General features: G+C 46.1%; 1 long non-coding RNA gene across 1 annotated transcript; it reads left to right on the forward strand.

Moving 5' to 3' along the window:
• Positions 1–18,031: 18,031 nt before the first annotated feature.
• LOC147116553 (uncharacterized) lies at positions 18,032–21,340 on the forward strand. Its single transcript, XR_015078608.1, has 2 exons — positions 18,032–18,087; positions 20,979–21,340. It is a non-coding gene; the product is annotated as an uncharacterized LOC147116553 (long non-coding RNA).
• The last annotated feature ends 333 nt before the right edge of the window (positions 21,341–21,673 follow it).

The following is a 21,673-nucleotide window of genomic DNA, read 5'->3' on the forward strand; positions in this document are numbered from 1 at the left end:
TCTCTTGGCTGCTGTATACTGTAATACCGGTGGTGACCACACCGGTATATAAGTGTTGTGTAGGGATTTGCTGGGCAGTTCAGCCCTGACCTCCGAATAGTAAAGACCTGTTAAAGTTATTCTTGTGGTCTGTGTCCAGTGATTTATAATAAGCATAACTGGGACACACAGACTTAACAGTGGCGACGAGTCCGATCTTACCCTGCGGCAGTTTTACATCCAAGGCAGCTTCGTCCTCAGAACGGGCGTCGAGAAGAGGCATCCGCCCTCATCATCCTGCTGAGCACCATCACACGGGAGGCATCGAGAACCCGGGTTAAAAAGAAAAATTCTGACCACGAAGCCCTCCGTCAGCGACAGGCAGTGATCATCCCTTCTACCACGGTGGTGGGTAAGCCGATCAGCGACACGAGCAGAAAGTCGGCCGCGTTGACTGTGGAGTGGGGGAGGGAAAACGGAGGAAAAAGGGCGGAGAACTCGACCACGGCCGGTGAAAAGGGCCGGGCTGCAATCGAGGCCGAGAGGCGCAGCGACTGGGGCAGCTTAAGGCACGAGAGCCGCGGAGAACTCAAACACAGCCGGTGTAAAGGACCGGGCTGCATGCGGGGCTGAGAGGCGCAACAGCAGGGGAAGCGTGAATGCCCACGGGAACCGCGGGGGAGTAAAAGCAGCATCGGGGAATTGAGAACCGCTGGGGAGGCGAGAACGGCAGCAGCACGGCAATCGCCATTGCAGCCAGCGGGGGAAGAAGGCAAATGCGGGAATCCGCCATTGTAGTCGGCGGGGGAAGAAGACGAGCGCGGGAAAGACCGCCAAGCGCGGGAAGCCGCCATTTTAGTAGGCGGGGGAAGAAGACAAGCGCGGGAAGCCGCCATTTTGAGAAAAAGAAAAATTTAAAAACTTGCAAGGATGCCTAAACATGGGAACATTAATACCTTTGATAGCGATATCGAAGATTGGACCACGTATGTAGAACGCATGGAAGTTTATTGTAAAGCAAATAAGGTACCAGATGATGAGAAAGCACTAACCGTATTAAGCTCAATGGGTGCGAAGACATACGGGCTATTGAAGCACCTTCTGTCACCAGATAAACCGGTGGATCAGACTTTCGCGAATATTGTTACTGTCCTGAAAAATCATTTAAACCCCACGCCGCTGATGATAGCGGAACGATTTAAATTTTACAGAAGAGCGCAGCTGAAAGACGAAAGCAACGCTGAATTTTTAATTGAACTGTGTAAGCTATCAAAGTACTGTCAGTTTGGAACAGGACTAGCAGATGCGCTGAGAGATAAATTTGTGTGTGGATTGTTAAAAGAAGGAACACAAAAGCGACTGCTTGAGGAGAATGATCTTACGCTTGATAAAGCTGTCACTATTGCAGCATCGCACGAAGCCGCAGCGAGAGGCACTGCGGAAATGCAGCTAGGGTCACCGGAACTCAGCACCAATCAAATGGTCTTGGGTACAGTAAAATGTTATCATTGTGGAAAGACAGCGCACGATCAGAACCAGTGCTGGTTCAAAAATCAGGAATGCAGAAAATGTGGCAGGCTTGGTCACATAGCTAAAGTATGCCGGTCAGGAAAGAAGACCAGCAACAAAAAGTCACCGCAGGAAAAGTACAGAAAGGTACACAAGGTGACAGAGAACAGTTCGAACGAACAGAAGTCAAATTCAGACTCCAGCAGTAATGAACTGGGTAGTCTAAGAGTACACAATGTTGGTAATGAAGCAGACCTCCAAACAATCTGGGTCACACTTCAGATAGCAGGAGTCCAAGTGAAGATGGAATTGGACACTGGATCGGCATTGACGGTCATGAATAAGCAAGATTACAAAAGGTTATTCCCACATATTCCCCTACGGGATACGGAGATTGTATTGAAGACATACACGGGGCAAAGAGTATACCCCATCGGGAAGATAGAGGTAAAGGTGGTCCACAAGGGCAAAGAAAGCTGAGGAATGGACTTATATGTGCTACCTGAGGGAGGTCCACCACTACTGGGACGGGAGTGGATTAGGAAAATAAATATGGACTGGCATTCCTTAAAAGCACTAACGGTAGATTCCGGTAAAAAAGATGTCAAACCTAAACGATTGTCCAGAATATTGGACGATGCTAAAGAGGTGTTCCAACAGGGACTGGGAACACTGAGAGGAATTACGGCAAACATCAAGGTTGAAGAACATGCAAACCCGAAATTTTTCAAAGCCAGACCGGTACCTTATGCGATACGACCTGCTGTGGAAGCTGAGCTGCAAGGGCTAGAACGTTCAGGAGTACTGTCTAAGGTAGACTGGAGTGAGTGGGCCACGCCCATTGTCCCCGTCATGAAGCGTTCATCGAGCAACAAGCCGGGGGAACCGGGGAAGGTTCGCATCTGTGGAGATTTCAAGATCACTGTTAATCCGGTGCTTCACACGGTGCAGTATCCGCTTCCGCGGATTGAGGATATCTTCGCTTCGTTGTCTGGCGGGAAACACTTCACCAAGATAGACCTGGCGCAGGCGTACTTACAGATGGAAGTTGAGGAAGAGTCACGCCAGTATCTCACGATCAACACGCATAGAGGCTTGTACCGGTATAATAGACTGGTTTTTGGAGTGGCATCGGCTCCAGCAATTTGGCAGAGGGCCATGGAGCAGGTATTACAGGGAATTCCAGGCACACAATGTTACCTGGACGATATTCTGATTACAGGAGATGATGACGAGGAACACCTTGCAAATTTGGAACTGGTGCTCACCAGATTGAAAGAATATGGACTTCGAGTTAATCGCCAGAAATGTGAGTTCTTTCAGAAGCGGATCTCGTACTGTGATCATGTCATTGACCAGCAGGGGCTTCATAAGTCTCCTGACAAGATCGAAGCTGTTGTGAAGGCTCCCGCTCCGGATAATGTATCCCAGTTGAGGTCGTTCCTAGGGTTGATTAACTATTACCATAAGTTTCTGCCAAATTTATCCACGGTGCTGCACCCGCTGAACGCTCTTTTGCAGAAGGGAGTACCATGGAAGTGGAGCGAGGACTGTAAGAGGGCCTTTCGCAAAAGCAGGGCATTGATCACCTCAGAGGAAGTGTTGGCTCACTTCAACCCAACGCTGCCTATTCGCTTGGCTTGTGATGCTTCTCCATATGGTATTGGGGCAGTACTCTCACACAAGTTGCCAAATGGCCTGGAGAGGCCAGTTGCGTTCGCATCCAGATCATTGACCTCCGCTGAGCGCAACTATGCTCAGATAGATAGGGAGGCTCTCAGCCTTGTGTGGGGAGTAAAGAAGTTTAATCATTACCTGCAGGGCCAAAAGTTTACGCTTCTGACAGACCACCAGCCGTTGGTATCCATTTTTAACCCTAAGAAGGGTGTTTCGGTGATGACAGCACAGAGACTCCAGAGATGGTCCCTTTTCCTAGGGGCACATCAATATCAGATCGAATTCAAAGGTACAAAGCAGCATGGTAATGCTGATGGGCTGTCGCGCCTGCCACTACCTACAGAGGAGGAGGCACCGACGGTTGACCCTGTTGAGTTATTTCACTCGACCATCATCGAATGTTTACCAGTCACCAATGCAAGCATTGAAAGAGAAACCAGGAATGACCCGACACTGTCCCAGGTCTACGAAGTGACAGTGAAGGGATGGCCAGCACATGGTGATCCACTGTTACCGGCATTCTCAGCAAGACGAGAACAGCTGTCCGTCTGTCAAGGAACATTGATGTATGGAACAAGGGTGATTATTCCTCCTAAGTTAAGAGAGAGAGTTCTAAAGGAACTGCATGAAGGTCATCTGGGGGGAGTCAAGATGAAAAGCCTTGCTAGGGCTTATGTGTGGTGGCCGGGTATCGACCAACAGATAGAGGATCTGACGAAAAGCTGCTCAGGGTGCCAAAAAGTGCAAAATGCACCTCTGATTGCACCGCTGCATCCATGGGAATGGCCTTCAACCCCATGGCAACGTGTACATATTGACTTTGCTGGTCCATTCATGGACTCCATGTTTTTAATTGCGGTGGACGCACATTCTAAATGGCCAGAAGTGATTAAGATGACTACCACTACCTCGGAAAAGACGATCGCAGTGCTAAGAACGATATTTGCAAGAAATGGATTGCCAGAACAAATATGTTCAGACAACGGACCGCAGTTCGTGTCAGAAGAATTCCAGAAATTCATGAAGAAGAATGGGGTGAAACATTATACCTCTGCCCCATATCATCCGGCTACAAACGGGTTGGCCGAGAGATTTGTACAAACGTTCAAAAAAGCAATAAAGGCCATGAGCGAAGATCAGATTCCACTACAACACAAGGTGGACAAATTCCTACTGGCATATCGAAACGCCACTCATGCAGTGACAAACCAAAGTCCTGCCATGATGTTCTATAACAGGAGGTTGCGGTCCAGGTTGGACTTGTTAAAACCAAATGTGCGGAGGGAAGTTGAAAACAAACAGTTCCAGCATATAAATAACAAGACCACTCGGAGTTTCGAAATAGGACAACCAGTGTTAGCCCGGGACTATAAAAACGAGAAATGGCAATCTGGAACAATTCGGGCCAGACAAGGACCCCTGATGTACACGGTAGATATTGGTGAAAATGTAATATGGCGTCATGCTGACCAACTGGTAGAATCGAGAACAAGGGTCGAACCCATGATTACGGCAGAGACAACCGTGGAAGAAGTTAGTGAACCTGAAGCATCTACCTCAGAAGTGAATGTACCTGATGATGATGTCCAATCCATAAGAGACCAACTAGATGAGTCACCCCAGCAACGAGAATCAGAGACCCCTGAAAGGCGTTATCCAACTCGAATCAGGAGGCCTCCTCAGAGACTGAATCTTTGAACTGTTTTGCATGAAGTTGTATATATATATGTTATTATGTTATGTTAAATGGGGATATAACTGTTAAGCTAAAAAGGGAGGATTGTGGTGTATGTAACCTGTTCCACCTTAAGAGAACTACCTTAAGAGATGTACTACTTTCTCTTGGCTGCTGTATACTGTAATACCGGTGGTGACCACACCGGTATATAAGTGTTGTGTAGGGATTTGCTGGGCAGTTCAGCCCTGACCTCCGAATAGTAAAGACCTGTTAAAGTTATTCTTGTGGTCTGTGTCCAGTGATTTATAATAAGCATAACTGGGACACAGACTTAACATCACTTATATGCCTGGGTAAATTTGGAGCAATTATTGGGCTAGTTCCATTTTTGTTCCACTTTATTAACAGTAGCACAGTGAGTTTCCGCATGTGAGTCCCCTTGTACTTGTAATTTTTGAAGGAGAAGAGGAGGACCAAAGGAAGAAGGCTGCACCAGAGGCACTTTGTTCACACTTGCTGCTACCCTTTACAGACGTAGACACACAAACTACATCTGTCAGACAAGCAGTACCTGTCTGGACTGCAGTTAACAAGAGAGGCTGTAACTAAGTATTCTGCATACTGCAGAGTGACCTGCAGCCAAATATTTCCATAGATATGGCAATGCCAATGACAATGAAGGTCACAAAAGCCTTTATCCTCTCTGCCTCCAGATCAGGGTACCATTGGTGGCATCACCCACATTAGTCAATCTGCAGTACATAGATGTATAAAACAAGTGACTTATGCCTTGTTTGCTCAAGCAAGCAATTTTATCTTGACTGACAACTGGCAACACCATGGTCGGAATTTTCCCATTGCCAAGCGGCGGGTTTGGGGGCAGGTCGGCAGTTAAAAACGTGGAAATTCACAGCGTGTCGGGATCCCACCTACTTCCACCTTTAACTCGGGCGTGTTTCGAGGTGCGCCACGGACCCGCTCGGGAGAGGCGGGCGACCATATTGAGGTGCTTAACTACTCGTTGAGAGACCCTTAACTGCCTTTTTAACATCAGGTTTTGGCTTTAGCTTGTTGCACACGGGATTCATGCACCTTGGGAACCTTGCCTGTGAAGGGGAGGCGGGAGCTCAGTGGCCATTGCGCGAGTCCATTAAGTGACAGCTGGAAAAAGCACAAAAATACTCACACATTACACCTGCTTCCCTGCCTAAGGGAAAGGCTCTTGCTGACACCGTTTTGTGCAGAGATTTAGCTTTTAGGAGTTTGCAGGTCATTTCTGCAACCTCAAAAGCCACTCTCACCACATTGCTAGTCACGCTCAGAACACTGAAGGATTGTGCCTCTGATCTCCACTTTACCTGCCATCTATTAGATCAGCATGGGTGCCACTTATGCTGTCTCACCTTGGACCTCAGAATTGGACCAAGATGGGCCCCAGCACCAACAACACCAGCAGCAGCAGCCACAACACCAGCAGTAGCAGCAGCAACCACAACAGCAGCCTTCTCCTCAACGACCTGATGCTCCACAGGAGAGAAGGGGTCAGCATGGATGCACCGGGCCAGAGGTGATACACCCAACACAGGGTATACAGGCAGAGAATGAGCTTCCTGGACATGACTGAGCAGCAGTGCCAAAGGAGGCTCAGGTTATCGTGCCAGATCATTGCAAACATTTGTAGTTTGCTGGAATAAGACCTGCTGCCTAGAGGAACTGGTGGACATGCCTTACCACTGGCTGTCAAAGTCACCACCGCCCTCAACTTCTTCGCCTCAGGCTCCTTCCAGGGATCTGCAGCAGACATTTGCAGGATCTCGCAGTCAGCCGCCCACAGATGCATCACCCAGATGACTGATGCCATGTTTCACAAGTCAGCCACTTAGGTAATAAAAAAAAGAAAATGCTGGAAATACTCAGCAGGTCAGACAGCAAATGTAGAGAGAGAAACAGAGTTAACGTTTCAGGTCGATGACCCTCCATCAGAACTGGAAAAAGTTGGAGATGTAACAGATTTTTAAGCAAGTGTAGGGGCAGGGAGAGGGGGGAGGGGAGGAAAGAACAAAAGGGAAGGACTGTGATAGGATGGAAGGCAGGAGAGATTAAGAGACAAAAGGGATGATGGTGCAAGGCAAAAGGAGATGGTAATGGGACAAGTTAAGAAACAAAAGATGACTCTAGATGAAGTGTAAATGGCAATGGCAGGATGATCAACTTTTTCCTGTTCTGAGGGTCATCGACCTGAAACGCTAACTCTGTTTCTCTCTCTATAGTTGCTGTCTGACCTGCTGAGTATTTCCAGCATTTTCTGTTTTTTATTTCAGATTTCCAGCATCCGCAGTTTTTTGTTTTTGTATTAGCCAATTATGTAAACTTTACCACTAATGAAGCCAGTGCTACTGCACGGGCGCTCGGCTTTGCAGCCCTGGCTGGCTTCCCACGGGTGCTGGGCATTATTGACTGATCAGATGTGGCCATCAAGTCACCCCCACATTACCCAGGAGTGTTTGTGAACTGCAAGGGCTTCCACTCTCTCAATGTGCAGCTCATCTGCAACCATAGGAAGATCGTAGAAACATAGAAGACAAGAGCAGGAGTAGGCCATTCGGCCCCTCGAGCCCACTCGGCCATTTAATGAGACCATGGCTGATCATCCAAATTCAGTACCCTGTCCCTGCTTTCTCCCCATATCCCTTGATCCCTTTAGCCTCAAGAAATATATCCAACTCCTTCTTGAATATATTTAATGAATTGGCCTCAACTGCCCTATGTGGCAGAGAATTCCACAGGTTCACCACTCTCTGGGTGAAGAAATTCCTCCTCATTTCAGTCCTAAATGGCTTACCCCTTATTCTTAGACTGTGACCCCTGGTTCTGGACTCCCCCGCCATCGGGAACATCCTTCCTGCATCTAGTCTGCCTAGTCCTGTTAGAATTTTATAAGTTTCAATGCGATCCCCTCTCATTCTTCTAAATGCTAGCAAATATAAGCCGAATCAACCTAATCTCTCCTCATACGTCATTCCTGCCATCCCAGGTATCAGTCTGGTGAATCGTCGCTGCATTCTCTCCATGGCAAGAACATCCTTCCTCAGATAAGGCGACCAAAGCTGCACACAATACTCAAGGTGTGGTCTCACCGAGGCCCTGTACAACTGCAGCAAGACATCCTTGCTTCTGTACTCGAATCCTCTCGCTATGAAGCCCAACATACCATTTGCCTTCTTAACTGCCTGCTGCACCTGCATGCTTACTTTCAGTGACTGGTGCACAAGGACACCCAGGTATCGTTGCGCTTCCCCTTTTCCCAATCTATTGCCGTTCAGATAATAATCTGTCTTCCTGTTTTTGCCACCAAAGTGGATAACCTCGCATTTATCCACATTATACTGCATTTGCCATGCATCTGCCCAATCACCCAACCTGTCCAAATCATACTGGAGTTTCTCTGCATCCTCCTCACATGCCCACCCAGCTTTGTGTCGTCTGCAAACTTGGAGCTATTACATCTAGTACCCTCGTCTAGAGCATTTATATATATTGTGAATAGCTGGGGTCCTAGCACCGATCCCTGCGGTACCCCACTAGTCACTGCCTGCCTCTCGGAAAAAGACCCGTTTATTCCAACTCTTTGCTTCCTGTCTGCCAACCAGTTCTCTATCCAAGACAGTACCTTACCCCCAATCCCATGTGCTTTAACTTTGCACGCCAATCTCTTATGCGGGACCGTATCGAAAGCCTTCTGAAAGTCCAAATACACCACATCTACTGGTTCTCCCTTATCTATTCTACCAGTTACATCCTCAAAAAATTCCAGTAGATTAGTCAAGCATGATTTACCTTTTGTAAATCCATGTTGACTTTGTCCGATCCTGTCACTGTTTACCAAGTGCTCTGCTATTACATCTTTTATAATGGACTCTAGCATTTTTCCCACTACCGATGTCAGGCTTACCGGTCTATAATTCCCCATTTTCTCTCTACCGCCCTTTTTAAATAGTGGGGTTACATTAGCTATCCTCCAATCCATGGGAACTGTTCCAGAGTCTATAGAATTTTGGAAGATGACCAGCAATGCATCTACTATTTCTAGATCATCATGCATGTCTGCGCCACATTCCGTTGCAGCTATAATGACTTGTTTTGTCCTGCACCAGTCCATCCTCCCTCCGCTCTTCGCACCTCCAAGCAGACTTACCGGCTGGCTGCTTGGAGACAAGGTTATCCATTGAAGACGTGGCTGATGACACCCTTGAGGAGGCCAAGTAATGAGGCCAAGGAGCGTTATAATGAGAGCCACATGTCCACCAGATGTGTGATAGAGTAAGCAATCGGCATGATGAAGATGCGCTTCAGATGCCTTAACAGATCTGGACGAGCCCTTCAGTATGCACCAGCCAGTGTCTCCAGCATCATCATTGTATCCTGCATGCTGCACAACATAGCGCAGCAGCGAGGATTGGAGCTGCAGGAGGAGCAAGGTGCAGAGCACACAGCCTCTTCTGAGGAGGAGGAGGAACAGGTGGTACATGAGGAGGAGGAGGAGGAGGAGGAACCTGAGGTGGAGATGGCTCCAGCAGCGCATTGCTGCCCAAGAGGACCGGGATGGCCGCATAATGATCAGATTTACTTAACTTGCACCAGTGCACCCAAATGGCTCCCAGATGCTGTACTAATTTCCCCCTCCCCCAACAACACCACAAAGCAGTCCTACAATGACCAAGTCATTCCTGTCACCCAAACCCCCATTGCTTGAGGTTAAGCAATGTCTCACCATTCACTCTAAGTAACAAAGCCAATTCCCAGGTAGCAGGCAAAATTAGACAAGACAGGAAAGTTATGCAAAGAAATAAATTTACGTGCATCATAAATATAACTGAAACTTAACATTAAAATATTTTCATACATCCATGTGCATACCCTTGTGCATCTAGGATTGTGTCTTTTTTCGTTGAAACGTGCTTCTACGAGGTGCAACCCCTGTGGCTTCAGCACAGGTAGAGGCAGGATGCTCACTTCCCTGCTGCGACTGCTTAGACACTTTTGGTAGACGTCCTCTGGGTTTTGGAGCCTGTAAGGGCCCCGCCAAGCACTGCTCCTCCTGCAACTGTGCAGGGGCAGTCGCAGCCATTGGGATCCGAGGCAGCATGTGCGGCTCCGACTGAGGGGGAGGCAACGGGGGAGAAGTGGGAGTGCTTTGAGAAGAGCCCCCACTTCCACGTCCTCTCTTACCATCAAGCCACCCGCACTTCCCTGCTAGCAAGGAGCTGGAGAGCACCTTACTGCACATCAGTGGGGCAATGAAGGCCCAAGTCTACATTGAGGTCACTGAGTGTCTGTAATCTGTTCTTCACAGCATGTTCACATTGGACTGATGCATTTGCTGCTCCATGCAGGTGGCCATCCTTTCCATGGAACAGCACATCGTCGCCATCACCTGCGAAATGGTGGTGCTAATGTTGGAGATGGACTCCTCCATTCTCTGTACAGTCGCACACATCGCGGAGTCACCTTCCTCCTCCGGCTGGACAATGGGGGGAGGTGGGGTGGGGGCACTTGATGGACCTATGGGAAAGTAAAGAAAAGAATTAGAAGTCTTATGATAAGAATAGGTAATTTTACCATTATGCACATGATGACTTTTCACTGGCTGCTGACATCAGTTACCATATGAGTGACTGTTGTATGCCATGTGGCTGTATGAGATTTAATTCTGTCACCAGGTTGCTGGGAGGTCCACCTCTCTCCATCTCCCACCGCCAGCAGCTCAGCAACTCCAGAGATTTCTAGGGCCTCCTCCTCTGCTGGAATCAAACTTGTGAAGACTGGAGGGCCACCTCCGGTTCTCTGCCTCTCCCTGTTGTTTTGGGCTCTCTTCTCCCTGCAAGGAGGAAAAGAAGAGAACTTTGAGTGAGAGTGATGGAATGAGTGTAAGGAATGGATGGGCTACATCTGTAGAGGGTGACTATCAGGGAATGGCGTGACATTGCTAAATGACCTCCTTCTGTGGTGTTACTTGCTATGATTGCATTAGGATGAGGGTGAATGTCACTGGTGGTTAGTCAGATGGGGATGTGAATAGGTGCATAGACAAAGAGGGATGGGTGCACCTGCAAGGTAGGTTGGTGTGAGGAGTGATGTGCAGGAGTAGGCTTGGGAAGGCAGAGTGATGGGGTTGTGGTGACATGTGGCTTTATACTCACCTTTCCTGACCTCATGAGATCATTGAATCTTTTGCAGCACTGGATCCACGTCCTCCTCACCACATCCCTGTTGCTGACCTCCTCTGCCATCTCCAGCAATGCCCTCTTAGTGTCTCTGGCTGGTCTTTTTCCGCCATCCGCAGGGAAGAGGACCTCCCTGCGTGCTCTAACTCCCTGGACCAGCACTTCCAGGGAGGCATTTGGGAATCTTGGTGCTGCCTTCTGTCTTTGTGTCTCCATGACCCACAGAATTCTCAATCTTATTCAGCAATTTGTAGCTCTTCAAAGCACCTTGAACACTCCTACAGCAACCTTCAAATGAGATGTTTGCAAGGCTGCTTTAAATGTCCGCGCGGAAAATGAGTCATCAGTGAAGTCATCAGACTCACACCATTTAATTGGGCTGGGAAACCTGCATGACTCTTTCAATTGATGCGATTGAGTTAAACACGCAGTGCAGAATGCGCTGTTGAAATCTTCGGGATGGCGACCCGCTACACAGCCTGCACGCATCCGACTCGACTCCAAGGTAAAGATTCTGGCCCATGAAGGGGCTGTGCAATTTTACTGAGTGGCATGATTCCTGTATGGCACAGGGGTTAAAGATTTCCCTTGTATCACCCTATGTGCTCCACTGAACAATAGCACAACTCACAAGAATTCAGGAGGAACACACTCTCTGTATGCTCAGCATGACTTGCAACTATTGGCACCGGATTATGCAAATCAATGCTTGCTTCCCAGGCACCAGTCATGATGCCTTACTTTTAAGGCAGTTTATAGTCCTACCAATATTTGACCCAGAAAGCAAACCTCAGGGTGGCTATCCTATGGAGCCATTGCACCTGACACTTGTATGGTATCACAGGACACCAAATGAACACTTCTGCAGTATCCAAGGATAACAAGTAAACACAGGGATAACGAGGTGTTGCCACCCACCCAAGTAATCATGAAGCACATTATTGGTATGCTGAAACAGTACTTCAGGTGCCTAGATAGTGTGGGAGCATCTTAAAATATAGACCAATTGAGGTTTTAAGGATCATGGTAGTGTGCTCCATGCTGTACAACTGCGCGCTGCAAAGAGGCATCATTTTGGAAGTGCTGGAGAAGGAAGGCTGTAGGAGCAGCTAGCAGATTAAGAGTTTCAGAGGAACCAGAAGAGATTGCAGAACAGCACCTAATGCCAGCTGTGAGAATCTTTTGGCAAGCTTTCATACAGGGGACCTTCTCTCAGCTTGAAAATGTACTCACTGCATCAATAGTTTTGTCTACGTCTTCTTAATCCATCCACAATATGGCTTCACCTCCAGTGCCTTAATTCTTTCACACAAGAATAACTTGCAAATTTTTTTTGTGCCATTAATGTAGAAAAACATTCCCAAGGCATTTTACAAAGGCACAATCAAAAAAAAAATATAAACCAAAACAGAAGATATTAGGAGGGGGGTGGGGGCAAAATCTTGGTCAAAGAGATGGGTTTTAAGAAAGGTCTTAAAAGAGGAGAGGCGAAAGTGTTTCCGTAGGCAAGGAAGGCACAGCTGTCAATAGTGCAGTGATGGGGTAAATATACAAAAGAATCAAAGGAGCGGAGAGTTCAGAGAGATTGTTTGGCTGGAGGAGGTTACAGAGTCATGGAGGGGTGAGGCTATGAAGGGATTTAAACATGAGGATGAGAATTTTAAATTTGAGGCAATGTGGGAACAAGAGCCAATATAGATCAGCAAGTTTTGATGAGCTTGTGGCAAAGCCACCAACGGACTCCTGTATAAATGTATAACTGCCTTTAACAGAGTGCTACAGCACCTAAGTTTGTTTACTGTATGTAAATAGCCGTTCTGGATAAGCCCCAGAATCAGTGCGATGATGTCATCATGTTGGTCACGTGATGCCCCGAACGGCGGGAAACGTGATGACGTCATGACGTCAGAGAGTGGGAGGTTCCCAAGTCAGACCTCGTGAAACTAGCACCAGAAAGGACCTGTTGATTATTTCTCCTGCATGCAATTGTTTGTTCTCTAGTTTCTATTAAATTTTGTTTTATTATCGGACTGACTCGACCTCAGTGCTTCAGTTAGGGATCTGACGATTCCTACAAGCTGACATTTGCGGAGGTTGGAGGATGGGAGGCCAACTGGGAGAGCATTGGAATAGCTGAGTCTGGAGGTGAAAAAGACATAAATGAGGGTTTCAGCAGCAAATAAGCTGAGGTAGGGGCAGAGGCAGGCAAAGTTACAGAAGGAGAAGCGGGTGGTCTTTGTGATGGTGAGGACACAGGGTTGAAAGCTCAGCTCGTGGTCAAATAGGTTGCTAAAAGTCTGGTTCTGCCTGTGACAGTGACCAGGGAAGAGGATGGATTAATGGGCATGGATATGGAGTTTGTGGTGGGAACCAAAGATGACTTTGGTCCTCCTAATGTTTCTTCTTCTCTTCCGTAGCTAATTGTACGTGAGGCAGCCCATTTCTTCCACTGCTTAACATCTACCAGTTTGTACTCCGGTTGTTTCCATAATGAGGTCCCTTCTTACATGGACGGGTTGTTATTCTGACTCGCAACTCCCTACTAGGATAACCAGCTAGAGGCAATAGGGAGTCGCAACTCCACTCCCATCGGACATGAGAACGCCACTTGATGCCAAACCAGTATTCATTATTCAGTACTCGTCTCCGCTCACTAAGAATGTCTGGAGTGGAACTCGAATCCATAACCTGACTCAGAAGCGAGAGTAGTGCCATGAGTGAAGGCTCACTCCTTCCCAATGTTTAACTGGAAACAATTGCAGCTCATCCAAGACTGCATGTCAGATAAGCATTCTGATATCACTGAAGCAGTGGAGGGGTTGACAAATGTGGTGGTGAGGTATAATGACCATCTGCCCATAATAATATTATAGATGCAGCCTTAAGCAGTGAAGGGTGAGGGTTCTGAACAGAGAGTAATATATGGTTAAGAAGTTACCTTATTCAAATAATCATAAAGGTTTTATTCCAGACTACGCATTTTTGATTTATCTTTAGGCAAAATACCCTTGTTATAAGACACAGTTACAGCATTTATTTAGTGATGCTATTTAGCAATTTTCCCATGAGTCATTATTTGACTTCCTTATAACTTTAATGAGTCCACGGTCATTTTAGAAAACTACTTGCAGTCACATATTTTCCCCTCCTTTTTCTGACAATTTTCTTCCCTCTCTTCCTGCATGAAGTGGATTTTTAGAAATCACACTTAATAGTAACATAGCTTTATGGGTAGGAATAAGTAGTCAAGGCATTTCTGCCTGACAACAGCAGGCTAAAAGCATATGAGCTTGCACATGAGACAACAGCGGAGACAGTTCAGACATGTTGACCGCTAGGTCTTGATGCTTTTGCAAGATTAGATAAAACAGGTACAGAAGCACCAACCACAAACTATGAAACTTAGAGATAAGTAAAACCACACGGGGCATAGCAAGACAGACATGCAGATTTGAGGTTTTACAAAGGTTAACAACAGATGAGATCATAAAGATCATGTGACAATAAAATATAGGCGAACGGTTGTGTGACGCGAGATAGGGAATTAGCCAATTAGCAATTGTGCACACGGGCTTTAAGCCAATTAACGAATTGTGCACGAGACAACCACAGCTTTTGTACACTTAAATAACGGAAACTGAAGTCGATCGGGGAGTCAGCCAGGAATGAGCTACAGGAGCTCTAAGCTGTACTCCCTGATCAGCCTTTAGGTACCTCCGCGGTCTGTTTGTATTGTACTGTCGAACAATTTTGTGTCTTTAATAAACTGCTTGGATCTTTACCATTTACAGACTAGTGTGCGGATTTAATTAATTTTATTTCGCCATAACACTGCACTCTCACAATTTCATGTTTGAACTTTGACAAATGCTTGTAAGCTATGCAGCTGGGGGGAGATGATTGCAGCTGAGACAGCTCCGGTCCACACCCCATAATCTATGCACTTTCTGCTGGATAATATTCAGGAGTTTGATCCCTGGTTGATTTTCCTCTCCCTAATTTGTTGAAGCTAATCGTAGCACCTGACTGCCTCCCTAGCTGCGACATGTTTACTTCATTGTGCATTATTTCCAGCTCCATGTTAATGATCAATTGTATATGGGCCGGATTTTACGGGGCCGATGACAGCGTATGCCATCGTAAGTGCTCAGAATGGCCCCGCAAGTTCCGGGTTTCTGCATGTGCTGTGCATGCGCGAAAACCCAGAACCTGTGATCTGTCAAGTTTTGCATCGACAGATCCTTTGCATCTGCTGCAAAAACACTTTCGCTGGCACAGAGTTGGGCTATTTGCCCAACTACTGCCCAGCAAATGCCCACGAAACTCTTACACCTGGTAAAAGCAGGCATACGGCCTTCTTTTACCAGTGTAAGGATTAAAATAATTGTTAAAATAATTTTTTTTTAATGATTAAAACATACGCATACATTTAAAATTAGTTTAGGTACATTTTGGCCTGTGTTAAAATGTTTACATTTATTTTTCAAAAATTTTAATTTTTATTTCAAATGCTTAATTAAAGGGTCTTTTAATTAATTTCGAACATGTGATCATTTATTTTTATGTAAGTGGTGTGATTTCTTATTTACTTGGAGATTGCTAATATGCTTATGGGGATTCTGTATGTAAATAGAATCCCCATAAGCATCATAGGAATCCCCCTTTTTGATTGGTTGACTGGGCCCATGCGATCCCAGGGACGTTTGTGAAGCGCATGCGCCCCTGGGATCCGTGGGCCTTTACGCAGGGGTACGCCTGCAGACCCAGGACCCAAAGAGTCCAAAGCTCCAGAGACGTTTGGATTTTTTCCCGGTTCGGAGGCGTATTCTTCTGGTACGCCTCCAACCACAAACTCAGGGCCATGATGTTTTCTCCATAGTCGGCAGCAGTGAATTTACTGTTAGTGATGCAAGACAAACATTTGTTATTGAAAATCTTCTTTAAATACCTCCTTACCAAATGGGTAGAATTAACAATCACTGTTTCTAAGGGTTAACTCATTGTAGCAGAGCACATACTTGTCTTCACCACCAGTTACACCATCCATTTAGTGCACGTTTACCATGGCTCTCCATTCTTCCCATCAAAGCCGGTGTTAGTTTTTTTTATCACCAAAATAAAAGTTGAATATTTTCTAATAGGTCCTGACAAGTGGAAAATCAAGGTTACCATCCGCAGTAGGAAATCATGACTGAAGTGCCCTCAGCCTCTGAGCATTCATGATCAATGAAAGAAATAGTTATGGTAATTGATTTAATTAATCTGTTACTATATTTAATTGTTTGCTTTGAATTGTAATTGTAAAGTGAACTTAATTCAAAGAAATAGTTTTCATATCAAGCTTTAGAAATAGAGCTGAAGTAATTGTGAAGTTCAAAAGTCTGAAAGAATTAACTGGTCAGCAAGAACAGAAATTTTTCCTACTGAGTATGAATGCAATGAAGAGAATTAAAGCTGCTGGCTGGTAATCCTGTTGGCAGGCAGCAGATCAACTGTTTGGTTTATTTTGCCCCGTAGACAGCTTTTGTGATTCAAATGACCAACCATTGTTCTGGAAATATTTGGACATGGTCTTTGCAAGTGGTAAAGAAAGAGTAGAAGGTTCGCCTCAGTGCCAAATGAGGACCAAATTGCAACAAGGGGAAATCTCTTAGTTACAAGTGCCTCCCTCCCAATGTCAGTTGAATGCGAGATTCAAGTACTACCACTCTGGGCTGAATTTTCCGGGGTGGTAGCAGGCGCGATCATTGGCGTGTCGGGTTGGAAAGTTTTTTTTGACAGTGGGTCGGGAACCCGCTGTCACCTCGCTCCAACGCGCCTTTTCCCCAGGTGCGTCTGTCAGCATGGAGCCGACCCAACCTGCAGCGGTGGGCGACCCAGTTGAAATCATTGAGGTACATTACAGGCAGTTAAGAGCCTTTCCCCCCCTACTTTTTAAATTTCCCTGCATGGCCACGGGATTCATACAGCTCAGGAACCACGTCTACCAACCCGAGGCATGGGTTCCGTGGTCATTGCTGACAGCTTGGAAAACAAACCAAAATAAAAACATGTTGATTGCATCAGCTAACAGATTGATGGAGATTTTGTTCTACTTGAAAAGCTACTGGTAAATGTTAATTTTTCACTGGCCATTCTCGGCTGTTGCCTTCCAACTGAACAGTAATTGCAGTGAATTGATTTGCATTATAAAAAATGACACATACCATTTGAATAAATTTTTGTGCTGTTTCTGGTCAGGTTTTTCTGTCAGTATACTGTGATTGTCCAGTTACACATTAAATCAAGTCACCAACCATAACAATTTCATTCTCAGCACTCATTCTACTGGTTCAATTTATTTCAGCCCCTGAATATGACTAATTTAATTTTTCAGTCTGAGACTTTAGGGTGAATTTCTGCAGAGGTTCTCTCACTTGTCCATTGTTAACTTCAATGGAAGAGCTGCAGAAATCCCAGAAACACATTGTAAGCACCACTTACACTGTTTGTTAGGGATTCCGCAGCTGTTCCGCTGAACTTGCATTAGATTGTAAATCCACCCCTTTACAGTTACATTTAAAATCTGCTTAATTTTATGTATTACCTACACACACATCTTTTATTTGTACCAGTTACTGATACAAAAGTCTATAGATTTGTGACTAAAGCACCAATTAATGTACTTCTTTAATTATGTTCTTGATCATATTTGTAGATGGAGTCATATTACTTAATAATTTTATTTAAATATTTCTTTCTCACTCATATATAACTTATTATAACATTGTACAATAAAGATTCAACACCCACTATGTTAGATTAAACTTAAAATTTAATGTGGCCAGGGTCCCTGTATGGATCCCGGCTTAAAACGCGTCATGAATGAAGTCACCAGACCCGCTCCATCTAATTGGACCAGGTAACGCGCTGGGCGGGCTTAATTGGCCCCATTAAGGTAAGTTCATTTTGTACAGCAGGATGGAGCCAGCAGCGGGGCCAGGACCCGCCACGGACACCACCCACACTGAACCCGCCAAGGTAAGGAAAATTTCGGCCTCTGTGTCTGAGAGGCGATGACTTATTTAAAAAAAAAGTCAGACAGGACCTAGGCATAACCAATCAAGAAGGTACTTTAAGAATATGGGAAAAGCAGTCCAGAGTTAAGCTGGCCTCTAATTGGATTTAACAAAAAAAAAAGTTACTTAAAGAACAGACAGTTTCATCTATCTACTTGATTATTCTATCCAGAGCTGGTGGGAGAAAAACTGGAAGTAAATGTTCGGAATTAGTAGAAAGTACACAGAGATCTGGCAGTAGCACTTGGCCACAATTCATGCCTGGAAAATGTCTAATTCCCTTACAAGGCTTTTCAAACAATAAATGGCAGTGTTTTAAATTCTAAGTTCATGCTAGAATGTCTGATATGCTCACCACAACTGCTAACAACTTCAGTGGTTTTTGCATTTTTCTCAGTGTTAAAAAAAGAAAGTAAAGAAAGAGTTGCATTTATGTAGCGCCTTTCACGACTACCGGACGTCCCAAAGCACTTTACAGCCAATTAAGTACTTTTTGAAGTGTAGTCACTGTTGTAATGTAGGAAATGTGGCAGCCAATCTGCGCACAGCAAGTATTTTTTAATTCATTCATGGGATGTGGGCGTCGCTGGCGAGGCCAGCATTTATTGCCCATCCCTAATTGCCCTTGAGAAGGTGGTGGTGAGTCACCTTCTTGACCCACTGCAGTCGTTGTGCTGTTAGGGAGGCAGTTCCATGATTCTGACCCAGCGACGACGAAGGAACGGCGATATATTTCCAAGTCAGGATGGTATGTGACTTGGAAGGGAACTTGGAAGTTCCTGTGCGCCTGCTGCCCTTGTCCATCTAGGTGGTAGAGGTCACAGGTTTGGAAGGTGCTGTCGAAGAAGTCTTGGCGAGTTGCTGCAGAGCATCTTGTAGATGGTACATGCTGCAGCCATGGTGCGCCAGTGGTGAAGGGAGTGACTGTTTATGGTGGTGGATGGGATACCAGTTAAATGGGCTACCTTGTCCTGGATGGTGTTGGAGCTGCACTTATCCAGGCAAGTGGCGAGTACTCCATCACACTTCTGACTTGTACCTTGTAGATGGTGGAAAGGCTTTGGTGAGTCACTCGTCGCAGAACACCCAGCTCTTGTAGCCACAGTATTTATGTGGCTGGTCCAGTTAGGTTCCTGATCAATGGTGATCCCCAGGATGTTGATGTTGGGGGATTCAGCGATGGTAATCCTGTTAAATGTTAAGGGGAGGTGGCTAGACGCTCTCTTGTTGGTGATTGCCATTGCCTGGCACTTGTGTGGTGCAAATGTTACTTCCCACTTATCAGCCCAAGCCTGAATGTTGTCCAAGTCTTGTTGCATGTGGGCACGGACTGCTTCATTATCTTAGGAGTCGCGAATGGAACTGAACAGTGTGCAATCATCAGCGAACATCCCCATTTTTGATCTTATGATGGAGGTAAGGTCATTGATGAAGCAGCTGAAGATGGTTGGACCTAGGATACTGCCCTGAGGAACTCCTGCAGCAATGTCCTGGGGCTGAGATGATTGGCCTCCAGCTACCACATCCATCTTCCTTTGTGCTAGGTATGACTCCAACCAGTGGAGTTTTCCCCCGATTCCCATTGACTTCAGTTTTACTAGGGCTCTTTGTTGCCATACTCAGTCAAATGCTGCCTTCATGTCAAGGGCAGTCACTCTCACTTCACCTCTGGAATTCAGCTCTTTTGTCCATGTTTGGACCAAGGCTGTAATAAGGTCAGGAGCTGAGTGATCCTGGCGGAAACCAAACTGAGCATTGGCGAGCAGGTTATTGGTGAGTAACTTAATAGCACCGTTGACGGCACCTTCCATCACTTTGCTGATGATTGAGAGTAGGCTGATGGGGTGGTAATTGGCCAGATTGGATTTGTCCTACTTTTGGGTAGATGCCAGTGTTGTAGCAGTACTGGAATAGCTTGGCTAGAGACGTGGCTAGTTCTGGAGCACGAGTCTTCAGCACTACAGATGTTGTCGGGGCCCATAGCCTTTGCTGTATCCAGTGCACTCAGCCATTTCTTGATAGCACGTGGAGTGAATCGAACTGGCTGAAGACTGGCTTCGGTGATGGTGGGGTCCTCACGAGGAGGCCAAGATGGATCATCCACTCGCACTTCTGGCTGAAGATGGTTGCAAACACTTCAGCCTTGTCTTTTGCACTTACGTGCTGGGCTCCGCCATAATTGAGGATGGAGATGTTCATGGAGCCTCCTCCCATTAGTTGTTTAATTGTCCACCACTATTCACGACTGGATGTGGCAGGACTGCAGAGCTTTGATCAGATCCATTGGTTGTGGGATCGCTTAGCTCTGTCTATCGTATGCTGGTTCTGCTGTTTAGCATGCATGTAGTCTTGTGTTGTAGCTCCTCTTTTGTTTAAACCAATAAAAAAAATACATTAAACAAATACACGAACAAAAAACCCCGAAACAAGACTTAACCCATTAAATTAAAGTTTGGTTGTTTAAACCAATTATGCACTCCAGTCCCCGCGGCGCCCACCGGTCACGAAAGAGCTCGAGCTCGCCGGCGGACACCGCGTGCTCCATCTCCAGGGCCACCCGGCCGCGAACGTGGCCGCGGAAGAGAGGGAGGCAATCCGGCCAGACGACCCCCTTGTGTTGTAGCTTCAGCAGATTGCTTGATTACCCACAGGGGTTGCAGAGGAATTTTCCAAATTGTTCTCCCTAATTTGACCTAAGCCTTTTCTCTTTTTTTGCTTGGTTCAGGAGATTGACTGGCTGCAAGGGGGTGGGGTTATTGGTGTGTGCAGGATCCACCATATTGGACAGGACTGACTTGATGGACCAGCATGTCTTTTCCTGTTCTTTATCGTATGTTTATACTTCCTCTATAGCTTTTTTGATGTCTGCACCTGAAGAGGGTGCAGCAACGTAAACTACATGCAAACGGATGTCAGAGAGCTTTGCACATGGATTTCCTCTAATAGCAGATCATGGGCTGACTGCCCCCATAAAAAACTTGGCACCACTGATTCCTGAGTGCCCTCTTCGGCACTATGTCTTAGGGACAGACTGGTATGATCAAAAAGGGCTTTTTTTTTTAGTTAATTAAAAATTGTTTTGCTGCTTCAGTACTTGTTGCCTGGCTAACTCCTGAATCAAAAACACCTGTTTTCCTATCACAGAGCAAGAATGTGTGCCCTGATCCTTCAACTGCTTGTCCCATCTGAAATAAAAAGAAAAGCTTCACAGTCAACTCAGCATCCTCCTCCTATTACTGCAGCATAATTCTTCATACCCACACCTGTTTCTACTGTTCCTCCATCTACTGCTTGGCACCTCAGTGGCATCCTCTTACCAGCTTCCTCCAAGGTAGACTGTAGGGCACCCAGGCAGCTACTTAGGGTGCTGCTGCTAACCCAGCCATGGCACAGCAACACAAACTCATTCACAGGGAATAAAATGTTTAAGTCAATTTGAAGTCTACCGAGATGCAAATTACAGCTTGTGGCACACATGCATTCACTTAAGAACTGAGCACTTTTCATCAGAAAACGTCCAAGTCAAAATCCTGCCCCATTACCTATAA

This window comes from Somniosus microcephalus, chromosome 6 (assembly GCF_052327205.1).
Source record: "Somniosus microcephalus isolate GS21.2 chromosome 6, FLI_Smic_1.0, whole genome shotgun sequence".
NCBI classification, from domain to species: domain Eukaryota; kingdom Metazoa; phylum Chordata; class Chondrichthyes; order Squaliformes; family Somniosidae; genus Somniosus; species Somniosus microcephalus.